Here is a 19,039-nt window from a genome sequence, read left to right on the forward strand (position 1 = left end):
GGTCAACAATCCACTCTCTTAGTAAGTTAGATATAATGGAATTTAAATCCTTTCTACACGGTAGGGATGAGGGAGTCAAAATGTAATACACATTTCAGCAGATAATCTAATTCATTCCAAAACCTGGCTCTTCTGGCCACTGCAGTGAGTGTAGAGGCCATTTTCCGTCTGAGAAGGAAGGGGGTTGACAGATGGAAATTGCTTTGTCAGTGCACTGGTTTGCAGGATCAGCTGCTTCGAAGTGATAGCAGGTTTCCCTCCATGTTAGTGTATGTGTGGAAATAAATTTCCAAAGCTTGGCTTGAACCCCATGCATATTTTCAAATCAGGGGCTGCTGTCAGACTCAAATTTATAGCACAAGAGAGAATACCTTCTAAAGCCTTAAGTTTTCTGTTTTTAAACTTTCTAGTTCTTAAGAAGGAGGACAAGGGGAGTTAGAGAGGAGAAGGGAGTTGAGGGAAATTGGAAGGGGAGGTGAACCATGAGAGACTATGGACTCTGAAAAACAATCTGAGGGGTTTGAAGTGGGGTGGGAGGTTGGGGGAACCAGGTGGTGGGTATTGGAGAGCACTGGGTGTGGTGCATGGAGCACTGGGTGTGGTGCAAAAACAATGAATACTGTTACGCTGAAAATAAATTTAAAAAATTAAAAAAAAAAGAAGGAATTCCCTTCAGAGTGTTGTATTGTAGGCTGGAATGATGAGACCACTCATTTTACAACTAACCCACTTATATAATATGAACAGTGGCTACGCCATTCTGAGTTTTCGTACATTCCTATTATACCATGTCACTCAGAGGCCAAGAGTTCTACAGCGGTATTCCACATGCACAGTACAGTGGGAAGAGAAGAAAAACGTCAAACAGAACAGGAAGCCTCTGACTCCCACTAATGTCCAGCATCCACCCTCCTTTGTAATCATAGCAGCTCAACTTCTGTTCACAGTATTATGGCTCCTCACCAGGTTTCCTGTGTAAAAGGAGTCCACTTTGGGGTTGGATAGAATCATTTCTTTATTTTGTTTTTGGTACCATCTATTGTGGTTTTTGTGTTTCACCTGGGGCTGGCTCGATCATCGGGGCATCATGGCAGATTGCAAAGAACACACTGCATAGATAGAGAGGCCACCCAACCGCTGATCATACTCCTGTCCCTGGTTATCAAGTGACCTTGAAGAAATTCCTCCCCATTTCTCTACCTGACTCTCCCCAAGTGATCTCTAAGTGTCATTCTTCTATGGCTATTCTTAGATGAAGGACTATGACACAGACAAGAATGGCTGTGATTTATGTATAATTCCTAGTATATAATGTGAACTATTCACTTCTGAAAAGTTACAAATCCCTGGTATTCCTTCACCACTCAGGGTGTGAGCTGTTGGAGAAGATCATTTTTTTAAAAGATTTTATTTATTTATTTGACAGAGATCACAAGTAGGCAGAGAGGCAGGCAGAGAGAGAGGGGGAAGCAGACTCCCCGCGGAGCAGAGAGCCTGATTCGGGGCTCGATCCCAGGACCCTGGGATAATGACGTGAGCCCAAGGCAGGGGCTTTAACCCACTGAGCCACCCAGGTGCCCTGGATAAGATCATTTTTTAAACGTGTTTTTAATTAATAGCAGAGGCTTTTTTTTAATGGTATATTATATGGAAATCCTTATCTCTACCATACAGTGAAGCCACTGTATTTGGGAGGAAGGTTAGAGAATCCCAAGTCTTTACTGTTTTTCTTCCCTTCTGATTCCCGCAGTGACCCTTATGGGAAACCAGGGACAACCAAAAACATGTTTTAAAAATGACTGGTGGATGGTTTCCAGGGACATTTCTGGAGCTGATACTCTGTGAATCTATGAGGCCGTTCCCTGGGATCAGCAAGCATAATGCCATAGGCTGTTTATATTAATCAAGATCTTATGGAAGGTGTGGCAGTCATGGAGGTATGTAACTTGGGTCAGTTTTAAAAATAAGAACTAGCTGCTTAGCTGCAAGAAATGCAGATAGTTGATTAATAACTTCCAGCCATTGGGTCCTTCGGGATCTGCCTCACCTTTCCAGGAGAGGCCACATTCGTCCCAGCTACCCCCAGCCAATGATGGAGTATAAAGGGGCTACTAGGATCTGGCTATGTCTGTTCAATGTGTGTCACTTCTTTGATTTACATTTCCTTATTGGGTTGGTCAAGACTTGTTAGATCTGCTTAATCCTACTTCTACATTTTATCCTTCATGAGCATTAATCTCACCACCTCGATAAACCTCTTGCATGCAAAGCTTTCAGATGATCAGAACTATTCTGAAAGAATATCCTATATTAATTTATTGAAGTAGAAATGAAACTCCCTTTCTTGCCATAAATGAGTGAGGAAAAAAAGATCAAAGTGAGAAAATAGTGGTAAGGAAGAGAAAAAGAGAATTCAGGCGATAATCATAGTATCTTTTATGTGGTTAAGGCTTGGTAAATATTTCTCTTTTTGTCTGTGCCTTATGAGCTATAGACTACAGATTCAGAAGTAAGACTGGCCAGTCAAGTGCCTAGCTTCTCCAGTTGATTAGCTAAAATTATTATCTTCCTCTTGCTATTAGAATCACAGCTCACTACCCAATATCTGGGCCTACAGTTTGGTTTTAGTGCTTGGAAAAGAACAGTCTTTCTATGCCCAGTACTTAGCTCTCTTTTTCTTTTACTGTAGAACCAGGTGTCAGTGAACTGATTCATGACGCTTTGTTTCCTTTTACTTATACATCTATCCATCAAGAAAATATCCTTCTGAACTATAGTGTACAAAGTGGTATATTAACCCACATGGGGATAGAACACTCATTTAGACATTAATCTTGCCCTCAAGGAACTTAAAGACAAAATAGATACCCACAAATTACATTCAGCATTTTATGATAGGCATAAATACCTGTAAGAAGTTCAGATGATGAGCCTGCCATTAGTACTCCGAGGAGAACATTAAAAAGAAAATTCCAACTTGTAGTGTCAGGGATGACTTTGGGGGTGGGGGAAGTTACATCTGCAGTGGGGTTAAAAATTAATAAGTTACCTGTAGAAAGTTTATAAATAAGCCAATATAATATAAATTGCTATATGAATTAATTATCTTCTCCTACTTCCTCTTCCAAGGTGGCAGAAAGGAAAAAAGCATAGATCACAGACATGAGAAAAGGCTCTCTAGAACTTAAATCTATGTAACCAAAGCAGATGCACATGCTGGAAAATGTCACCACTGCAAATCTTTATCCTCACAGTTTTATCCTTTTTAGTTACACAGGGTTATCCTCACAGACCATCAGCACAGCCTTCAGACCACTGAGTTATTTCTGTAATCTGTCATTCATATATATATATATATATATATATATATATATATATATATATATATATATATATTTATTTATTTATTTCCCCCCAGATGGTACTTTAAGAGGAAAGGAATGAGGGTAGGAAAAATGAAAGAATAAATCTGGGGAGTGAAGCATTCTGGAAGAGAGATGGATGTAAAATTTAAAAAGCATGGAGGACATGGGGAGTTAGAGAGAAGGGGGTTGGGGTAAATTGGAAGGGGAGGTGAATCATGAGAGACTATGGACTCTGAAAAACAATCTGAGGGGTTTGAAGAGGCGGGGGCGTGGAAGTTCGGGGTACAAGGTGGTGGGTATTATAGAGGGCACGGATTGCATGGAGCACTGGGTGTGGTGAAAAAATAATGATACTGTTATGCTGAAAATAAATAAATGAAAAAAAAAAGAGAAAAAGAATTGTCAAAGTGGTACCCTCATTATGAGGTGGAAAGTTTAGTGGAAGAGTATCACTTGGATATATTGCCCTGGGTTTTCCCATATAGGCCAAACATAGATAAGGGTAATAGAAGATCCTGTCTCCACTGTCTATTCTGAATGCAACATGTAGGAGTAGTTGGGGTTAGGATCAGAATGTGAGGAATGGAGAAGGGAGTGACTCCTAGCTCCTTTTCTCAGTCTCCATAAAGAATTAAGAGAGGAAAGAGGACTCAAGTGGGCCCCATATGACTCCTAAAAACGGGCACTGGAAGTTCAAATGATCTTCCAAAGGCCACTTAAAAGATAGAATGAGTGGGTAAAAGGGTATGGAACTACTTATGAAGGATGGGGTGGGAAAAAAAAGATGGGGTGTTATATAGAGAGAGATGAAGAGTGGGTTCAGAGAGATAATCAATTCAGACAGAAGAGTGGACTGAATTACTTCCCCCCCCGCCCCAGGGTAAAAGCTATTTTACAGGTATGGTGGCTAGTTTGAGAGTTGAACATGAAAAAGACATACCTCAAACTGAGATACTCATTTGCAGATTAAAAAAACAAGTAAGAATCTCTTATACTTTGGGCTCCTGATTTCCTTTACCATGATGTCTGTCTTTCCATGTGTTTCAAATCTTATGGCAGCCAATGGAGCTACAGACTCTCACTATAGGTAGAAAAATATTTTGGTTCTCTAAACTATACGATAAACATCATCATTAATTTAACTTGTATCCACTTTAGGGAAATATGCTCCTCTGTCAGCTGTGGATTTCCTTCTCATGTTGAGAAATGTGGCTCAGACTTGCATTTGAATTACCTAAGCTGAACTTACTTAACAAAACTTACTTATAAAATACATCCCAATTTTGAAATGGGAAGTAGAGCCCTAACCTCATAATTATGTGTAACAGAAGACTGGCTACATGCTATGGTCTTGAGAGGAATCTGGATTAGGATTCCTTTGCTCTCCATCCTGGAAAACTCACAATGGGACAAACCTAGATGTACAAAGTCCAAAATAATGAAAGCAGAATTGGAGGTTACAATGGAACGTGCTGTATATACTCCATAATTTCATTCTAGCCAGGGTCATAGGGAGTTGACCTGGAACATACACAGATGTCTAGTGTTGCTTTTCTCCAACCTAACCACAAATAATCTCATTCCTCAGTATTATTTTGCAAAAAAAAAAAAAAAAAGAGAAACATTAACTTCTAATTCATGCTTCATGATTTCCTGCCTCTGCTCATAACAATGTTTCCCTCTTTGTGGAGCACTTAAAATCAATTTTCCCAATTATAATTAATATTGCAAGTTGACTTCATCTTTTACTTTTTTTGAGATAGAGTTGTCATAGTATAAACTTAACCTTTAAAATATGTAATTCAGTGGCTTTTATAATTTTCACAAAGTTGATTAATTCCAAAATGTTCTCATCACTACAAAAGAAAACTTCCAGACTTCCCATTTCACCACTCTCCAGCCCCTGGAAGCCACTAATCTATTTCCTATCCCTCTGGACTTACCTATTTGATACATTTAATAAAAATGAATCATAAAATGGTCTTTAGTTTCTGGCTTTATTCACTTAGCATAATGTTTTCAATATTCATCCATATTATAATATGAATCAGTACTACTTTCCTATATGTGGCTGAGTAATATTCCATTGTATCAATGTACCATATTTTGTATGACCATTTGAGTTGGACATTTCAGTTTCCACTTTTGGCCATATGAATAAGATAATAAGTCTGATCATAGAAAAATATCTACTTTTATTCATCAATATGAAAAGATCTGATTTGTCTCTGCTATGGAAAAGAAAAATGTTTTTAGAGAAAACAGATTAGAGGATTGTAGTAGAGTTTGCATTTTTTTCAGTATTTTTTTTTTTTTTTGGCTTAACATGAATTCAATTTAACTTCAAAACTGCAACTATTTTATATTGATACTTTCAGTCAATTAAAATAAGTACAGGAAAAAAATACATGTATTTAGACTTTATGCCATTTGTTTTTGTTCGTCATTAAGGCATCTATTGGGGAAATTTCAAACTGTTCTACAATGAGGCTGTATCATTTACATTCTCATCAGCAAAGTATAAGTGTTTCAGTTTCTCCATATCCATTTCAATCCTTGTTATTGTCTTTTAAATTTTTATTCATCCTAGTGGGTGTGAAGTAATATCTCATTGTGGTTTTGATTTGCATTTCCCTAATGACTGATGATGATGAGTGCTTTTCATGGTTTATTGACCATATGTGTATCTTCCTGAGAGAAGTTTCTTTTTTAATAGAATCAATTACAGCTATAAATTTCCCTGTAAATACTACTTTAGTAACATTCTTTTTTTTTATGTTGTTATTTTGCTTACATTCATCTGTAAGTATTTTCCAAATTCCCTTTTGATTTCTTCCTTGGCTCACTTATTATTAATGTTTTCATTTTGTTTATAATTAATGAATTCTCTAAATTTTCTTCTGTTACTGATTTCTGATTTCATTCCATTGTGCCTGGAGAGCATTTGTTTTTTATTTCAGTAATTTCAGATTTATTGAAACTTGTTTTGTGGCCTAACCTACACTGTCTCATGGATAACTTTCCAGGTGAATGCTTACAAATATTTACTCTGTTGGGGCACCTGGACAGCTCAATCAGTTAGGTGCCCACTCTTGACCACAACTAAGATCTCAATCCAAGGGTCATGAGTTCAAGAACCATTAGGTTAATATTAGGTATAAGTTACCTAAGCTCCTCTTAGGTTACTCCTGGATGTAATCGTCTGTAGATGTCTTTTATGTCTAGTTAGTTTATATTCAAATTTTCTATTTCCTTGTTATCTTCTGTCTAGTTCTACCCATGACTTAAATTGGGATACTGAAGTCACTAATTCTATACATTACAATTCATGTATTTTGGGGCCCTGTTAGGTGTTTGTATATTCTGGGTAAATTGACTTTTTTTAATTAAATATTGTTCTTGAGTAACAATTTTTGTCCTAGAGTCAAAATATTAGTAAAGCCTGATAATTTAGCTCTCTTTTAATCACTGTGTGGTGTTTCTTTTTACATCTTTTCTTTTAAACTATTTGTGTGTTTCAGTCAAAAGTATATATCTGAAAGACAACATTTAGTTGGATCATGGTTCCCTTGTAATCCATTTTGCTATTCTCTTTGCCTCTTGAGAACTTTATTCTAATTTGATGGGATTACAAACACTGTTACAATTTATATCTGCCATTTTATTTATTTTGCAGGTCTTGTGTCGGTCATGTTCTTCTACTGCTCTTTTTGTGTTAAATACATATTTCTAGTGTTCATTTTTCTTTTCCTTAGTGTTTATTTTATTATATTATCAAGTGACTTTCTTTGTGGTTTTCCTGGGAATTACAATTATGCTAGTTTAATTTCAATAGTATGTACATTGTACTCATATAGAGCTTTGTCCCCCTCCCTTTTGCTGCTGTTGTTATGAAAATACTTCTTTACACATTGTATGACCAGCAATATAGATTAATAACTATTGCTTTATGCAGTTTTCTTTCAAATCAGATAGGAGAAAGAGTTCCAAACAAAAATATGTGTATACTTTCCTTTATATTAATCTATGTAGTTACTTTTACCAGTGCTCTTTAGAGTTACTTTCTAGTGTAGCTTCACTTCATTGTGAAGGACCACTGAAGTATTTTTTATAGGACAGGTAAGGTGGGGATGAATATTCTTGGTTTCTGTTCATCTGCAAATGTCTAAAGTTCTTATTTTGGGGAGGATGATTTGGCTGGATATAAAATCCATGGTTAATGGTTTTTTTTTCATTTAGCACAGTTTTTTTTTTTTTTTTTTTTTTTTTTTTTTTTTTTTTAGTATTTTATTTATTTGAGAGAGAAAGGGATGGGGGGCAGAGGGAGAGAGAGAAACAGGTTCCTCACTGAGCAGGGAGACCAATTTGGGGCTCAATTCCAGGACCCTGGGATCATGACCTGAACTGAAGGCAGCCACTTAACCAAATGAGCCATCCGGGCACCCCTGTTTTGTTTTTTTTATTTAAATTCAATTAGCCAATGTATAGTATATCATTAGTTTTTGGTGTAGTGTTGAATGAATAATTACATATAACACCCGGTGCTCATCCCATCACATGCCCTCTGTAATGCCCATCACCCAGTTACCCCATCCCCTCACCCACCTCCCTATCTGCAAACCTGTTGGGTTTTTTTTTCCCCCGAGAGTCAAAAGTCTGTCATGATTTGTTTCCTTCTCTGATTTCATTCCATTCATTTTCCCTCCATTCCCCTATAATCCTCTGTACTATTTCTTATATTCCACATATGAGTAAAACCATATGATAATTCTTTCTCTGCTTGACTTACTTCACTTAGCATAAACCCCTCCAGTTCCACCCATGTTGATGTAAATGGTAGGTACTCATGCTTTCTGATGGCTGAGTCATATTCCATTGTATATATGATCCACATCTTTATATCCATTCATCTGTTGAAGGACACCTCGGCTCCTTCCACATTTTGGCTCTTGTGGATATTGCTGCTATGAACACTGGGGTGCAGGTGCCACTTCTTTTCACTATATCTGTATCTTTGGGGTAGCATCTCAGTAGTGCAATTGCTGGGTCATAGGGTAGCTCTATTTTTATCTTCTTGAGGAACTTCCATACTCTTTTCCAGAGTATATATATATACTATATATACTATACCAGCTTGCATTCCCACCAACAGTGTAAAAGAGTTCCCTTTTCCACTTTCTCATCAATATTTGTTGTTTCCTGTCTTGTTAATTTTATCAATTCTAACTTTGATGATGTCATCCCACTGCCTTCTATTTTTGACAGTTTCTAATGACAAATCAGCTATATTTCTTATTGAAGATCCTTTGTGCATGATCAGTCTCCTTTTTTTCTGCTTTTAAGATCCTGTCATTCATTTTTGACAGTTCAGTTATGACTTTGAGCTTGTATCTCTTTGAATTTATCCTTTTTGGAGTTAAGTGAACTTCTTAGATATATTTTTAACAATTATTTCTTCAAATAGGTTTAATGTCTGTGCTTTGCCAAGGGCAATCTTTGTTAAACAGTCTTTCTTTTGTATATGTGCCACAGTTTCTTGTATCTCTATATGGTTTTTCTTTTTCTTTTTTAACTTAACATTTTAAATAATGTGACAGCTCTAAAATCAGAATTTGCTCCCTACCCAGAGTTTACTGCTATTTGTTTAGTGACTTTTATGAGCTAATTCTTTGTTATGTAGCCACTCAGGTCCCTGCTCAGATTAGTTGTCAGCTAATGATTGAGTAGTAAATCTCCTATGTTGAGGCACACCTTTACTATTCTGCCAGATAATTAATAATCCTGACATAGGCTTCTGCTTCTCCTGAGTCTCAAATTTCGCTTTCTTGGGTTTTTCCTGATTATGTACATAGATCCTGATCATGAGCACAGCTTTCTAGATTCTATTTTTTTTTTTTTTTTTTTTAAAGATTTTATTTATTTATTTGACAGAGAGAGATCACAAGTAGGCAGAGACACAGGCAGAGAGAGAGAGAGAGGAGAAAGCAGGCTCCCCGCTGAGCAGAGAGCCCGATGCGGGACTCGATCCCAGGACCCTGAGATCATGACCCGAGCCGAAGGCAGCGGCTTAACCCACTGAGCCACCCAGGCGCCCTCTAGATTCTATTGAATGTATCATATCAGCATTTCTCAAAGCCTTCTTTGGCTATCTCATTCCCCAGATTTTCTTGAATGCTTTTCAGTTAGATTTTTTGCTTCAGCTATATACTGCCCCAGACACTGAGCTCCATGTTCGGTCAAGTAAAGATAGCCCAGTTAATGGCATCTTCCAGGAAGTAACCTAACAGGTCAAATAATGACACATTCTCAGGGGTTTTGAAATACATCAATTCCATTCCATTCCCTTCAGTAGTTTCCAGGCAATTGTAATGCTGGGGAGGGTCTGCAAATAGGACCCTTATATAGATTTGGTTGGTATTCTTAAATAAACAATACTAAAGTTTCTATAATATTTTGATCAATTTCCAGTTATTGAAAAATTGATTCTGACAATTTATGTCTATGCTCTTGTTGCTTTATGGAGCAGAGGATTTTCAGACATCTTTATTCCACTATTTTTACTGATGGCCCTAGTATTTCAGTTTTAATGTATTTCTAGGGCACCAATGAAACTGTGTATATTCAATGCTAATACAAAACAGAATCTCCCTTACTGAGAGTAGAGACCTTAGACTACTCTGGGCTCAAAAAATGATGAAGTCAGGTTACAAAAGCAAATGAGCTGGAAAGATAGGACATGATTGTGATTATTGCTTGTTGTAAGGTTTAAGGAATGGGTAGGAAGAAGAGGTTGATGAAGGGAAAATTTGGGAATTAAAAGTCCCCTATTGTGAATTTTCAAGTCACTAAAAATCTAGGAGAACGGTTAAATAGGAAAGACAGTGAATCAAATTTTTTAACTAATGGGGGGGTAGTGACAGATTGATCTGGCAATAGCATTAAAAAGGGAGTAATTTGTATTTGAACCTAATAAGATTTTCAAGTGGGAGTTTTAGGGGGGAAAAGGGCAAGGAAGTAGCAATAAAGAGCAAGGACACTTTCTCTATCAGGCCTCTGATAGGAGGCATGTAGGGAGAGAAGACTCACCATGAGAAGGCTTCAGGGGTAACAGTGTCCTCAGGGAAGATCCAGGTTTCAGTTAGAGTAAGAAGGTGATGAACATTTCCTAAAGCCACTGAAAGTATAGGGAATTTGTGGGAGGAGCCCAACACAGTTGGATGGTTGCAGGATATGAGAGAGGGGTAGAAGCTGGGATCAGCAACAGTGATAGAGTCAACTGGATATTAGTGTCTGGAGAAAAATGGGTTTCTAAGGAGTCCTGGGTTTATCATGGTGATAGCTGTCACCCAGTAATGCATTCAAGGGATAGAGTGATTATTTTCTGGGGGTAGAAAGAGATCTAGGATTCAGGTCATGCTTGGTGAAGGCAAGGTCTGGCTGAAGTACCTCTTAATGAGTGTGCAACTCTTGGCCTATCATGATAGAAGCACCAAACCCTCTATGCTCACAAATTCCTATTCCTGTATCTGGGTTTAGCACAAAGACCAATGATAAAATATTTAGATATAAGCTCTCCTTTCTCTGAATTAGACTTGAAATCACTATTTTTTTTTGTGCATTTTCTGCATGTAAGAATGATCTCTTCAACAATGTGTCAGACTTCTAAAGTACAGAGGCAGCCTTAACTAAGCCATCTTAGCTTATTTGTACCTCACCATCTGGTCCAGGAGGATAAAACTGTTTCCTCTGCATAGATATAAATGATATTGATATAGATGATATAGATAGATATAGATGATATATATGGATATCAATCACATCCTATTACATGCTATTATAATGAATGACCATTTCCCATGGGTAAACACAGATCTTAATGAAGCCTTAAAAACTGGTATAACCATATGATCATACCTTGTAAGTGCTACAACAATTGGCAGAAATATTAATTACACACCAGCAATCATTCCCTGCTAAAGATTTCTGTGGCCTGGGTACCATCCATCAGTTGTGATTCTCAACATCCATCCTAGCTGTTACTCCATCCCTTTCTCTGTCTTTGTTTAGAAAGTATATCACAGTAAGAGTGGCTTTTTAATTTCAGTGATAATCTTATAATACACTCTAATGTTTAAATCATTTTTAAGTGGTGCCTGCGTGGCTCAGTGGGTTAAAGCCTCTGCCTTCGGCTCAGGTCATGATCCCGGGGTCCTGGGATCAAGTCCCACATTGGGCTCTCTGCTCAGAGAGGAGCCTGCTTCCTCCTCTCTCTCTCTCTGCCTGCCTCTCCACCTACTTGTGATCTCTCTCTCTCTCTGTCAAATAAATAAATAAAGTCTTCTAAAAAAATAAAAATAAAAAATAATATAAATCATTTTTAACATTCTAACATTCTGACCTGTCCTGTTGTTACCAGTAATCTAAATCCTTTAGGCAGTGAATTGAACACATCCCCTTATACCTTAGGAATGTCCAAAGAAAAAGCTTTCTTTTATTACAGTAGCAATGTAGTTTCATCAGAATATTTATTCATCAGTTTCATCAGAATATTTCATCACGCAGTTTCATCCAGAATATTCTGGATTCACCACCTCAGTTTCCACATCTTTCAAATGAGCATAATAATAGTATTGACATCATAGCTTTTTTTTTTTTTAAGATTTTATTTATTTATTTGTCATAGAGAGAGAAGCGAGAGCAAGCACAGGCAGACGGAGTGGTAGGCAGAGGCAGAGGGAGAAGCAGGCTCCCCGCCAAGCAAGGAGCCCGATGTGGGACTCGATCCCAGGACGCTGGGATCACGACCTGAGCCGAAGGCAGCCGCTTAACCAACTGAGCCACCCAGGCGCCCCAGACATCATAGCTTTATTGTGAGGTTTAAGTGAATTAATAAAGTGATCAGAATAGTGCCTAGTCCTGGTAAGTGCTTAATAAACAATTAGTTGCTAGTGTAAATATGTTTATGCTTATAGGTTATCTTACGATATAATGACACTACGAGTATTTTGTAGGGTACAATTGCTTTAGTTAAAAAGGAAAGGGTTTTTAGAGTCTTCCTTAGTGTCACTTTGATCTTTCCCCACCAGCATTATTGAGATATAATTGACATACAACACTGTATGTTTAAAGTGTGTAGGGGCACCTGGGTGGCTCAGTGGGTTAAAGCCTCTGCTTTCAGCTCAGGTCATGATCTCAGGGTCTTGGGATTGAGCCCCGCATCGGGCTCTCTGCTCGGCGGGGAGCCTGCCTCCCCCTCTCTCTCTCTGCCTGCCTCTCTGCCTACTTGTGATTTCTGTCTGTCAAATAAATAAATTAAAAAAAAATAAATAAGGTGTGTAGTGTGATGTTTTGATACATGTAAACATTACAAAATGTTTACCACGATAAGATCAGTTAAGACATCCTTTACCTCACATAGTTAGCATTTTGTTGCTGTTGCTGCTGCTGTTACAGTGAGAATATTTAAAGCTCATGTCTCATAGCAACTTCTGAATGTACAATATAGTATTATTAAGTATAGTCACCATGCTATATCTTAGGTCCCTGTAACTTATACGTGAAAGTTTGTACCCTTTGGACTCTCTCTCTCTAATCTCTCTTAATAAACGGAAATGTGATTGTTATTAATGCCACTTGCATGGTGCTGGTTTAAGCCCTATTAACAGGCACTCGTATAAGTACTCTGTGTACACTAACTTACTGAATCTTTGCCACAACCTATTTAAATAAATAAAATGACTGCCTTCATTTTATAGATGAAAAAGAAATAAGACCCAAGAGATGCATTAGAAACTCATGCAAAGTGCTGGTAAGTGCCAGAAGTGGAATCCATACCCATGCCTTTTGGCTTTAGAACTGCACACATAATTCCTACACTCTACTGTATCTCCCAAGTAAATGGAAACATTACAACCAATCAGGCTACAGCCACAATTTATAATAACACCACACCAGCACACCAACCCACTTGAAAGACGGATCTTTGACTGCCATGTCATTTCCATCACTCTCGGGTAACAATTATTAAGACTCATTGATTCATTCAACATAGTCACTTAGCAATATTTCCAGCACTGTTCTAAGTTCAGGGATATAATAATAAAGAAAACAGACAAAACCACTGCCTTCAAATACATAGCATTCTAATGGAGGGGAGCAAACAGTAAACAAAATGCAGAATTATGTTGTATGCTAAAGAACGATAAATGATATGAAGAAAATAACACAGGGAAGAGGACTAGATTATGTATGTATACATGAGATGGTGTTCCATTTTAAATAAACAAGTTAGAGAAGGCATCACTGAGAAGGAGCCATTTTGTAAGGACCTAAAGGACAAAATGGGAGCAAGCCATATGGGTATCTGGACAAAGAGCATTCCAAGCAGAATAGGCAGGAGACCCATCAGGGAAGTCAGTATGTCCAAATCAGAATGATTCAGAGAGGAGATTTAGGGGTGGGCAGAGGAGATGGGACATGTCTTTTAGGGCCTTATAGACCTTTGTCATTATAGACTTTGAATTATCAGAGTTAGATGAGGGGCCACCGAATTATCTTAAGCAGAGAAGTGACATGATCTCACTGGCAAATTTTAAGTATCATATGGCTGATGTATTGAAACTAGGATGTCGTGGGTCAAGGTAGAAACAAGCAGGCATCTAGGAGGCAATTGCAATGTTCCAGGTAAAATATGATGCTAACAGTGATCGGAGTGTTACCAGTAGAGGTGGTGAGTAGTAATAAGAGTATAGGTATACACTGAGGATGGAGCCAACAGAATTTTCTGAATGATCAGATGTGGGACATGAAAGAAATAGAGGAATCAAAGAGGACTTCATAGTTTTGGATTGGGCAAGTGCAAGCAAAGAGTTGTCATTAACCAAGATATGAATGATTATAGATGAGTCATATTTGGCCAGGAATTGTGGTGTTAAGATATCACTAGATAAGATTGAGATATATTTAGTTGCAGATGCCTATTCAAATGATGATATTAAATAACAACATGATATCAGGAGAGTTTCATGTTTGAGATACAAATTCTAGAAGCACTGGCACAAGGGAGTGAGTGTAAGTTCTAAGAACAAGCTCTATTTTACTTCACCATCTCAGGGAGATGAAAAAAAACCAGTAAAGGTGGAAAAATGTAGAGGAATAGACAGTGAAGAAGGAAGAAAACCGAGAGTATGTATTTTTGGCAGCCAAATGTTGAAAATGTTTCAAGAAAAAGGGAGTAATGAAGTGTCATAAATTACAATGTCCAGGTTACCATTAGAGCAGCAGTGTCCAAAGTGGTGGGGTGTAAGTCTGTTTAGAACGGGCCCAGAAGAGAATGGGAGACATTGAGTACCAACAAGTCTTTATGTAGTTTTCCTACAAAGGAGACCAAAGAAATGTTACAATAACTGGAAGGGAAAGTGAGGTCAATGGGGGTTCATTAAAAATGGGAGAAATGACAGTATTTGTATATGATGGCAGAAAAGATCCCTTAGTGAAAATGAAATTTAATATCTCAGGAGAGAGTGGGGGAGTATTGCTGGCACTATGTCTTTATTAGCAAGAGCAGTTGTGGTCTAGTATAATGGTGAAAGATGAAAGTGGAGATGGCGCACGTCAGGAAAGGCAATCCAGGCTTCTGGGGTCTCACCTCAGTTCAGACATGCTCTCACTTGACACCGTTCCGTATGTTATTTAACCTCTCTGCCCATTTGTGGGGCTTAAAAAATACTCAGCACAGGACTCGCTGAGCTGTTGTTATAGAAGACAAAATAATGCTTAATTTTGCTAACAACAAAAGGGAACATTTCAGCAGACCTCCTGGATTAATTGTCTACAGTATGCTTTTCTAAAAATTTGAATTAATCCTTCTCCCTCTTCCATATATTTCAGTGGCACACACGGATTTGTGTATTTTGCACATACTTTGCCTTGTACGTGACATGGACTGCTCAGGAAGGTAATTATCCCAGCAAACCAAGCTGCGTGAAAAGATAAACTGCTTAGTGGATTAAAATTGCATATTTTATATAACCCGGTGGCACAAACATCCTCGTTCCGCTTACTGCATCTCTCATAAATCTCTCCAGGACACCTACTGCTTTTGAGCTTTTCCTTCATCACCTTCTTTTCTCTGGTGGTGGTGAAACAGATTCAGAAAACCTCTCCTTTGGCACCACTGTTCCCTGTTCTCCAAGAGATGAGCTACAATGAGACCCACCTCTCACAGAGACACAGGAGTGGTGACAATTTTATAGACTAGAAAAATAATTGAGAGAGAAAACCAACAATTCTTCCCTCCTCTGGGGGAAGATGATGGGGTTTCATTAAGGGCTCAGATGCTTAGGAGCTGTTGGCTGTTATTACAAGGGCTTTCTACTGTCAACCTTCTTGGACCAGTGTTAATACAAAAGCCAAGTTTCATCAGAACCATGTGTCAGTGCTGCAACCTCTCTAGCTTAGCTGCACCTATCATATTGCTGCCTCCACAGTGGCCCTCACTGTTTTGCAACAGAAATGGGAGAATCTCTTGCTGATCAAATTGTCTGTATGACTGCCAGACAAAATAGGAGAAAATGGAATTAAGTGAGGCAAGAGAGCCTGTAGTTAGGAAAGTAGAAAGAATGGATGTAATCATAAGTCAACCAGAAACAGTCTGAAGTCTGTCCCCAGGGACCTTGCATTCCTGAGTCTCAGAATATGCCAAGCTTTTCCTTCTGGAAGGCTGGGTATAGATGAGGGACTTGGGAAATTTTCCTTTCAGTTCTGGATCACTATATTCTAAATTTCCGACAATTGTGGTATTTTCCCTTCCCTCAAGCCCATGACTCACCTTGGGCACCCCTCCCCAACAGTGTAAGAATTAAGAATACCTAAAGTCTAAAAGATTTCACATTTTTATGCTTTTCTTCACTCTTTCTGGTGGCTTGAGTTTGCTGTATTGCCTTGCTTCCTTACTTCACTTTAGCACCCACAGTGACCGGCTTATGGTAGGTACTTAGTAAGTACAGGCAGAATGCTGAAGTCTTAACACAAACTCAGTAACTTTGTTACAAACCAACACTCGTAAAAGCCCAAAAGCCCCACTATGAATTCACATAATCAATTCCTTACTATCTAGACTGGAAATTTCCATGATTCTAATCTCCAGTAGTAGAATATCTATACATCACAGGTACCAAGGGACTACTGATTGGCCACCTGACTTCTCCAAAAGTTGTGGAGGGACCAAGTATGCAAATAAGAAGGAAGTGCCCAGGGGCACCTGGGTGGCTCTGTAGGTTAAGCCTCTGCCTTTGGCTTGCGTTATGATTTCAGGGTCCTGGGTTCAAGCCCCGCACTGCGCTCTCTGCTCAGCAGGCAGCCTGCTTCCCCTGTTCTCTCTGTCTGCCTCTCTGCCTACTTGTGATCTCTCTCTCTCTCTGTCAAATAAATAAATAAAATCTTTAGAAAAAAAAAAAAAAAAGAAGAAGAAGGAAATGCCCAAGAAAGTCTAGGACATGAAAGCCTGTTATCAGACCTTGTCAGTATGCTTGTATTCCAAACATGTTATCAGTACTGTCTAAAATGGCAAACTTTCCTCAGGCAGAGCACCTCCTTATCCATCCCTTCTGCCTTGCATTAGAAGCTCTGACCCACAGGCTCAACACTTCCGTCTGTTCATCACTGAGTTCCATAAAACAAACTTTGACAAACTATATGGAGAAAAGGGCATCTGAGATCACTCCAGATTTGAAAGCTGACCAGAAAAATGATGATGGAGGGCCTGGGGTACTGGCACTGGAAATGGTGTTCCCTGGGCTGCCAGGAAGACTGCAGCTGTCAGTGGAAAAAGAAAACTGAATGGTTTGTTCTGGTCCAGAAGGAAGAGGTAAGCAGTGAAACTTACAAAAACACAAATCTTAGTTTGATTGAACAAATCAGCAGAAACTGAAAGCTGTTTTGTAATATAGTGAACTCTTCCAATGAATTATCAGACAAGGTCTAGGTGACCATTGAGAATATCTGAGAAAGGAATCCTGAGTTGGAGAAGTGATCAGTTAAGACCTTTAAGATTCTTATAAGCTTGAAAAAACAAGCATGTAAGAAATACACAAATCTGATAATAAATTACTAGAAATATAATATTTATATTTATATATTCTATATTATTTATACATATTTTATATACATAAATAAGTACATATATATTTACATATATGTACTTAATTAGTGTAAAAAACTAGCATAGTTCCTGGCACATATTAACATCATCTTTATTTTTTTTTTAATTTTTTATTTTTTATAAACATATATTTTTATCCTCAGGGGTACAGGTCTGTGAATCACCAGGTTTGCACACTGCACAGCACTCACCATAGCACATACCCTCCCAATGTCCCTAACCCCAAACCCCTTCTCCCAACCCCCTCCCCCTAGCAACCCTCAGTTTGTTTTGTGAGATTAAGAGTCACTTATGGTTTGTCTCCCTCCAATCCCATCTTGTTTCATTTATTCTTCTCCTACCCACTTAAGCCCCCATGTTGCATCACCAATTCCTCATATCAGGGAGAACATATGATAGTTGTCTTTCTCCGTTTGACTTATTTCGCTAAGTATGATATGCTCTAGACCATCCATGTTGTCGCAAATGGCAAGATTTTATTTCTTTTGATGGCTGCATAGTATTCCATTGTGTATATATACCACATCTTCTTGATCCATTCATCTGTTGATGGACATCTAGGTTCTTTCCATAGTTTGGCTATTGTGGACATTGCTGCTATAAACATTCGGGTGCACGTGTCTCTTCGGATCACTACATTTGTATCTTCAGGGTAAATACCCAGTAGTGCAATTGCTGGGTCATAGGGCAGTTCTATTTTCAACATTTTGAGGAACCTCCATGCTGTTTTCCAGAGTGGTTGCACCAGCTTGCATTCCCACCAACAGTGTAGGAGGGTTCCCCTTTCTCCGCATCCTCGCCAGCATCTGTCATTTCCTGACTTGTTGATTTTAGCCATTCTGACTGGTGTGAGGTGATATCTCATTGTGGTTTTGATTTGTATTTCCCTGATGCCGAGTGATATGGAGCACTTTTTCATGTGTCTGTTGGCCATCTGGATGCTTTCTTTGCATAAATGTCTGTTCATGTCCTCTGCTCATTTCTTGATTGGATTATTTGTTCTTTGGGTGTTGAGTTTGCTAAGTTCTTTATAGATTTTGGACACTAGTCCTTTATCTGATATGTCGTTTGCAAATATCTTCTCCCATTCTGTCAGTTGTCTTTTGATTTTGTTAACTGTTTCCTTTGCTGTGCAAAAGCTTTTGATCTTGATGAAATCCCAATAGTTCATTTTTGCCCTTGCTTCCCTTGCCTTTGGCGATGTTCCTAGGAAGATGTTGCTACGGCTGAGGTCAAAGACGTTGCTGCCTGTGTTCTTCTCAAGGATTTTGATGGATTCCTTTTTCACATTGAGGCCCTTCATCCATTTTGAGTCTATTTTTGTGTGTGGTGTAAGGAAATGGTCCAATTTCATTTTTCTGCATGTGGCTGTCCAATTTTCCCGACACCAGTTATTGAAGAGGCTGTCTTTTTTCCATTGGACATTCTTTCCTGCTTTGTCGAAGATTAGTTGACCATAGAGTTGAGGGTCTATTTCTGGGCTCTCTATTCTGTTCCATTGATCTATGTGTCT

Source organism: Mustela erminea, chromosome 3 (assembly GCF_009829155.1).
Source record: "Mustela erminea isolate mMusErm1 chromosome 3, mMusErm1.Pri, whole genome shotgun sequence".
In the NCBI taxonomy this organism is placed as follows: domain Eukaryota; kingdom Metazoa; phylum Chordata; class Mammalia; order Carnivora; family Mustelidae; genus Mustela; species Mustela erminea.